Raw genomic sequence first — 8,877 nt, 5'->3', positions numbered from 1 at the left:
TTGGTGGCTATAATAAGCGCCATTTGGTCCTTGTAATACTTCACCACCAAAATAACAAGCAATTCCAATCATAATTGGTTGAATGAACCTAATATTACAAAAAATATTATAAAATAATGCACTAAATTAAATAATACTACAGAAAATATTTTTTTTGAAAAAAATAATGGAAATAAAACGCACCTTGGCGGCTGTCTTTGGTGAACAATTGAAACAGAAGCGATCTGATTTGTATATAGCAAACCTAATGAGTGCGCAGATCCACCGTGCGCACGGGTCGGTGCGCGGATCCACCACTCGGACGGGTCAGTCTGGCGGGTCATGGCGCTGGCGGGTCAGTCCGCGGATCCGTTACGCGAACGGGTCGGCGATCCGTTCGCAGATCCACTACGCGAAAGTGGCGGAATCTCAATTCGGAATTTTCGAATGGTGTTTATTTTATTCCGATTTTTCAGAGTGGTACAAAAAAAAAAAACGGTGTTTGGGCATACTACTATAATTTATCAAGTTGATTCCTATTTCTCTGTTTTTCATATTCTTCAGTGTTCTCTGCTCCATAGCTCTAGAAAGAAGATGAAGCTGGTGTGATCTATAATATCACTCTTCCCAAATGTGAAATTCTGAATCGGCAGATCGCTCTGCTTAACAAGAAAGATAATTCTCACAAAGCATTTGCAGTCAGCTGTCAGAGCTAACTGAATAATTTGATCCAAACAATTATGTTTTACCCAAGTCAAAACTTTCTTTGTGCATTAGTTGGATTTTCGCTTTGACTCTAAAAAAAGGAAGAGAATCAAAATTTTCCCTGGATGAGGGAGCAAACAACAATTGTGAAAAATTTCATTGTCATTCCGGCATGTATACAAAATTGCGGTGTTGAAGACAATATCCTTGTTGATTTCATTTGACCTAAATTGTTGTTTAGTATGTCCCTAATTTCTTAGAGGTATATCTGAAAGTTAAGCAGTTATAAATTGGCAAAAAGGCATTGCAACACCTGTTCCCATATGCTGGTTTCTGACTTTAACTTTTACTGAGTTCTGACCTAGTGGTGCCAGACTGCCAGCATCATAATATTTTTACCACCCAATTCTAGAACTATCTTAGTTAGTCATGGTATAGTTTTTTATATTATTCACAGTTGTATAAAGTATAAACTGTAAACATGACAAAGTATGATATAAAATTAGATTTCTGAAGTTAAAATAAATCTTTTATAATATTTCTTCCACTCCCCTTGTTCTTCTGAGGCTACATTTGTTTATTATGCTATTGATGAATCAGGATATGGCTTTAGCTTTATTTTCATTCCTTTTTGCTTATCGTGTTAGCATTCTGATATGAGATATTTCCCAAACCTGATTTGGAGCAATGCATGTTTGATATCATTTCTTCATATACTACTGTTATAACTACGACAAATTGAAATATATACAGATTTTTTGTTCGATTTGTTCTAGCAATATTAGCTGTCATTGAACCTTATATCGATTTTTGTATAAGCTGCACCACTGAAGATGGACTCCCTACAGACAATATTGTTTTGTGCTGTAATCCATCGCCTCCCACAGCATTACTAATGCAATTACCAATTATCACATCAAATAACCATAGGTTTATGGAAGTAATCGGATAAATTTAAAAGATGATTTTGAACTTACGAGTTCGATCGGTCGGGTTGGATCCTACCCATTTAAGGAATTAATAAAATTATTTGATTAACCAAACTTGGCCCAACCTAACTTAACCAGACAAGACTCCTGTATTTATCAGAAAACATAACACTCAAGTCAAAACATATCAACTGGATCAAAGGCAAAGGAGAAGGAAATGTTTGAGAATTAGAATTTTTCATGTTTATGGACAGCTTTTTTATATCATGTCATTTGTGTGCGTTGATAGGGATGGGCTCGGTGGCGATGTATTGATCCCGCCTAATATCTTTTTGCTATGAATCAATTACTCGGGTCAACCTGACAAACCAGTAGGTTATTTTTTTTTTTCAATTCAAGCCAGATCTATTATTCTGTCAAGTCATCTAAAAGTCTAAACCTTTGGGTTTGAGAATGCTGTTGGCTTCAGCTCAAGAATTGCCAGCGACATTCAATAGTAACTTATATCCAAAATCTTATGCATTCGAGTATCTTATAATTCAAACGCTCTATTTAAAAATGGTCCTGACTGGAACTGAGAAGACTGCTTTTGAACCAATTCTATACCAGGTCCCTACTAAGTCCTAGTTAAATCTAAAATATAAGTCAAACTGGCCTTATCCCAGTATCTATTAGTATCTAAAAAAGCAACAAGTTAATTTTAGTAATACAAAACATCTTCAAGTTAGCAAACTGTACTGGCCAGACCGAATCGAGACTTTTCTGATACTCCTGAGAAATAAATTACATCATAATGGGAGAACAGATTTCTGGTGTCACCTAGACTGCAAAAATAAAAAAAGGTCCATTAGAATGCATGTGCGGTATGAAAAGCAACTAAAATATTAGTTTTGATTGTTCAAAATTTTGACTGTCAGTTTTGTTTTGTTTGAAGTGTACTCAGTTTCTTCATCTGGATTAGTTTTGTTGAGATGTGGTCACTGGCACTGCTATAAAATTCTAGTGTATTCTCCCAAGACTTCAAATAAGTTATTATCCTGATATACCAGCAACTTTTTTTATGCAATATGAATCAGATAAATCTCCTTTTACTTTCTGACAGGGAATTCTCTGTCACAATACAGCAAAATAAAATTAAAGGGGGAATTTCACGTATACCCATCAAAAACTTCAAAATTACGTATTTCCCCCTCTAAATTTCAAAAACTCACCCATTTTATTATCTTTTATATTAAAACTCATTCTAAATTTATAAAATACTCATTTTACCCTTTATTAAAAGCATAAAAATCCTTTATTGTGTAAATTTGTGAGTTTTATGAATGGGTATTTTATCCATTTAGAATGAGTTTTATTATAAAAAGATAATAAAACAGGTAATTTTGTGATTTTTAAAATTTAGAGGGGGGAAATACGTAATTTTAAAGTTTAGATGGGGAAATACATAATTTGAAGTTTTTGACGGGTATACGTGAAATTCCCCCTTTAATTTTATTTTGCTGTAACTGTGTGACAGAGAATTCCCTGTCAAATGTGACTCTAGGAATTGTTCTAGATAAGTTCTCGACTATACTTTAATCAAACCAAAAAAATATGCAGTATACTTGAATCAAACCAAATAAATATGCAGTTTATATTTTACTGCTGAAATCATAAAGTAATCTGTTCATAGAAGAAAGATGGCTTAAAGTGTACGATTCCATGTTATGATAGCATGAGTAAACAAAGCATGAAAATGGTACATGAAAGCACCTTATTTAACAATAATCTCTTTTCCCCAATTACCCTACTTTTGCAAAGAGTACTCAAATCTTGCAGAGGGCACTCAGACGCTCATAATTGTCTAATTCACAACATTTTTGGATCATTCGCAAGTAGCACCAACCGTTTGCATTGAATTTTCTAAATAAAATTGTATTATTCGGCAAAGGTGGAAATCCACAAGGAGACTTTGAGGTGCTTTGTGACGACTCTTGTATCCAGAGACACTCAATTCACACAAAAGGTTAGCTCAAACTTGTCAATTTTGATTAAAAGCAAAAATCTTGGTTACAGCGGAAGAAATAGAAGAACAGCTAAGAGTTAGAAAATTAGAAACATCCAGCAACAGAATACATGATCTAATTCTATACACTAGTTCTAATTATATAGACAAAGCTTCTTGAGCTGGAATCAATCCAATCCATCGGTTAGATTGCTGGATTGAATCTCCGCTTGCCATCTCTTAGTGGAGAAATTACAAAAAACAGCACTTCTAAAAAATATGGATCTAATTACACGAAACTACACAAAAGAATTGCTTAAGGTTACTTGCAAGCATTGAAACAGTCCGGGTTTCATTCGCGAAAATTAGACAGCATTTATATATTTACTTCATTTGTTGCTTTAAAAAAAACTGATCTCATGGTTTAGCTAGTTATCATGTTTAAATTTGTTAAATCTGATGGAATGGATCTTGTTTGGCAGAGAGATAAATAGAGAGATACCACATTTGTTGTTGTTGTTGTTGTTGTTGTTGTTGTCGGAGATACCACATATTTGTTGAGTAAAGAATAAAAATGTGAAAAGATAAGAAAATAATTTTTGTTTTTCAATAATAACAATATCCTATTAGCCCATTGCATTATCTTTTTTTTTTTAAAACTTTCGCAGAAGCTATAAAGACGTGAGAGAAAATCAAACTCTTGACCTTTGAGTACAACAACTCTAGATTATTTTTCTAGTCAATTGTGCTACCTCCCCTTTCTAGCTCATTGCATTATCACTCTATCAAATATAAGTGTATAATCATGATAAGTCTTATCAATCTTGACTATATTATTTAATAATAAAAGCTATTAGCTTATCCATCTAATTTATTCCTCTATCAATGATAACCTTTACGATATATAGGCTAATAAACATTTACTTTGGATTAGTTTCACAAGCTACTTGTGTTTTTTCAATATATTACTTACATTGTCCGCTGTCAAATTTTATCGATTTTCTAACTAATTTGCATACATTTTAACATGTCATGTTTATATTCAGGAATTACATATAGCATGCATTATTAGTTAAGATATTAATTATCTTCCGCGTGATTACATGTTTAATATTCAGTGTTCGTATTATTATATCCTTAATCCTTGTACGCATAATAAAGTGTAAGATATGAGCGAGAACAAATGCTCCTGGTCCACCATCATTATAAAAATATTTTTAATATTATAAAGGGCCCTTTGCTTGTTTGGCTTCCCATCGTTGGAGCTATTTGTCAACATTTGAAGATATGAATCAGATCGATCCAATCATGATCCCTAATTACTAGAGCTTGTAGCATTGATTAGCAACCATTAATTGCCCCTATCAGGCTTTCAAAAAAAAAAGATTAGCAACCATTAATTGAGTTATTATGACGGCCCCTTTCATAGTCTTTCTGTTTCTTTCTTCCCCACTGCTTTAGATCCACCAAAAAATTTCTAGGACCCACTTACTAGGCTTTTCTGATGAAATCGGAAAACTAAATTAAAGAGAATTACGATTGCGTATATGATGAGAATATGTTGGAAGCATAGCAATTGTCCGAGAATTTTTTATTCATAGTAATTGTAAAATTCAGATGTACGAAAACAGATAGAGTACCTCGTTTTCAACCAATATAGTAAGATCGCCAGCATTGATCACGATCCAACATTTTAAGGATACGAGGCAATGCCTACTATTCATCTTTTTTTTTTTTCTTTTTTTCTTTTTTTTTGTAAAACGGTTGAAAACTATAATCTTTTTTTTTTTTTAAAGATGGATCGTGGGTATTGCCTCATATTCATAAAATGCTGGATTGCGATCAATGCTGACAATCTTACTATATTAGTTGAAAACGAGGTACTCTATCGGTTTCCGTACATCTGAATTTTATAATTACTGTGAATAAAAAACTCCCCAATCATCGTCCACCTTCTGGATATTTTTTCTTTCTTTCTTTTATTGCTCAAGCTAAAGCATTAGTTGTACAAACCAGGACATGTATGTTACGGTTCCCAGTCTTTTTTTTTGTTATAATCTAGTAATGTATTAATATTATAATTAGAGAAAAATATAATGTCAGTAACTGACAGCAGCTATAAATCGAGATTAATGAGAAAAAAAAAAAACATCAAGGAAGAATAAACAATTAACACATTCTAGATCTAAAATATCAAGGTAGAATAAATATCAGCGTTTTGTTTAAGTTTCGAAATCTTTCGTTTGCTGTTCACTTTTGTAAATCAGTGTTGAACTTGCTTAAATAGAAATCTAAAACACTTTGAATCCCAATATATATATATATATATATATATATATATATATAAATGATGTTTATTTTCAATGTCGCATTTAATCAGAAGTACACAAATTGCGCACAACATCGTTTTAGAAAATCATGCTCAAGTTTTATAGGAGCAAACATTGAATTTATCAATTTAAGATTAATGCTATTGCGGTGACATTTTGCCATCTGACTCTAAACAAATTGTGAATTTTGAAATTTGGGAATTTCTCTGTTTAACTTTTTTAATTATTATTGTACCAATTTTATCGAAAATATCGTAAATAGCGATCAGTTGTGGAAAGATATTAGCAACAACTATACTTAGGTTTTATTTCAATAAATCAAAATAAGAGCTCGACTTCCATTTCCATTCAATTGATTTGGGACATCTTACCATATGCATACTGAGGCCATAAGACCAACAGTAGTTTGTAATTAACATGATCGAACCTAGCTACAATATCAAAACTACAATATTCAATATAAAATTGTGTATATTGTATAGTTCCATATATAGGATTTGGCTAATATGCTATGGGTAGCTAAGAGGCCTCCCGTGCTACGGCTTAATATTCGACTTTTCAAAATCTTAACGGTCGATCCGAACCGTTCATCTTGTTCTCCATATTAATATGTGTTTGGAGACCAAATTTTACATTTTTTGGAAATTTTTTACTATTTTTTTAGATTTATTGAATATCGCTGTTTTTTATGGTCCAGATTTGCCTGAAAAACAGCGATTTTCAATAAATCTAAAAAAATAGTAAAAAAATTTCCAAAAAATGTAAAATTTGGTCTCCAAGCACATATTAATATGGAGAACAAGATGAACGGTTCGGATCGACCGTTAGAATTTTGAAAAGTCGAATATTGAGCCGTAGCACGGGAGGCCTCTTAGCTACCCATAGCACCGTAGCCAAGTCCCCATATATATGATCATTCCATTAATTTGTTTCTACTTTCTTGTCCAGTAGTTAACGAGCAACAGTGAATTAATATATATACCAAACAAAATTAATTATATCTGTCATGCTGATTCGCCAACCGAAATGGCATACTGTAGACCTTGTCTCCTTGCTACCATTTAGAGAAAACATTTAATTTACGTCCAAGGGGAAGAAAACATGATCATGAATAGTGCTGAATTTGGTGTTATTCTACATTAATTTGTATATTATAAGTACACACACAATCTAGTCATGTTTGGCAAAAGTGTCTTAACTCTTAATCCATATATATCTTATGTTTGAAAAGTAAAATGAGGATGGTTACATTACATATATATAATAGAGATGGCAATAGATATATATGCCATACGAGGATAGATTCGATGCCATATACACGAAGCTATGCATGTTTTATTATATATTCTCGGATGAGCTCTACTTCGTTTGATTCTAACGAATTTATACTGAATTAATGGAATTCAATGTCACTAGTGAAAAAACTGGAATCAGGATCGGCTATATGAAACAACCGATACTAATATCTATCTGGATCGGTTTTCTTAACAAAACCGATCCTAAAAACTAATCAGATCGGATTTTTTGGTCAACCGATTATAATTTGTAAACTATTAGGATCGGTTGTTTATAAAAACCGATCCTGATAGTTTCTGAATCAGTTTTTACAAACAACCGATTCTAATATTATAACTATTAGGATCAGTTGTTTATAAAAACCTATTATGATATTATCAGCACTGTTCATTTAAATTAATCAAAGTCAATATACATTTAAATTAATCTCGAACATACCACGAGCTAGGAACTTAATTTTACAGCTAGCTCTGTTAAATCGCAATCGAAACAGTGCCAAAAGATGTAGAGCACAGAATCCGGATCAGATCTTGCGACACAATGTATAGAGATTAGAGGCTAAGGGGCTAAGGAATAAGGACACCGCGCCAAGTGCTCCAATTTCCAACGCCTTAGGCTTAGGCATTGCCCATTTACGATTTACCCCATTGCAAGATGCCAAGATCACATGACATAGCAAATAATACGACAGCGCTAGCTGGTTATCTTGGTTATCAAATACCAAATTACGAATAGTGTGGACTTTGGCGATCTAGGTCTCGGTTATTTTAATTTGCTTTTGGATTCGTTATGGCGCGCATGGGGCCCCGTATTCATTGTTCATTTGTTTGGGGTCAAAATTCGTAGTGTCCATGAATGGGACTGCCTCTCTCTCTCTCTCTCTCTCTCTCTCTCTCTCTCTCTATATATATATATATATATATGTGCACATGCACCGTTGATGGCTCCTCGTTACTCGATATATCCCAAAAGTGTCCATTGCACATGCATTTTAGATGCTCGTTGGATATGATGTAACCATCTTGACCCTACTTAATTCCTATCTCTTTACAACTTAGAATCGCATAATTAAGACTTATAATATTGCTCTCGTTACCTCTTATCATTTTTTTAAACTTATAATTAATTAAGATGTACCGGAAGCATTTTACATTTACAATTTATATTTTGTTGCGATATTTTATGTTTTCATATTTCATTGTTTTGTTTGTATAGTAATTTAGTAATATTTTGGATTTTATATATTTGTCTTTTGATGTTGTGTTGTGATTTTCTTATTAAAAGAAAAACAGAATGTTTAACTTTTATTTGTAAAATGAGCAACGAGAATGGTTAACTTATATATTTTAGTCTTTTGATGTTGTAAAATGAACAACGATAAGAAAAAAAAAATCAATTGATTAGTAGAATGGTTAACTTTTATTTGATTATTAATTTATTAAGATTATATAACGTAAATAATTAATACATTTTACTTGAAGCATGAGCACCTCAATTAATTGTTGTATGTAATGTGATAATTTTTTTTTATAGTTGTGGAGCCACATTTATTTACACCGAAGAAGCCATATGTAGAATGTATATATTAAAAAGATTCATATATTAATTAAAAATACTTTTTATAATAAATTAATACCATGTATTATAGTGATCA

This window comes from Carex rostrata, chromosome 1 (assembly GCF_964058835.1).
Source record: "Carex rostrata chromosome 1, lpCarRost1.2, whole genome shotgun sequence".
Taxonomy (NCBI): domain Eukaryota; kingdom Viridiplantae; phylum Streptophyta; class Magnoliopsida; order Poales; family Cyperaceae; genus Carex; species Carex rostrata.
The sequence above is the reverse complement of the archived record's forward strand: the minus strand, read 5'-3'. Positions refer to the sequence as shown.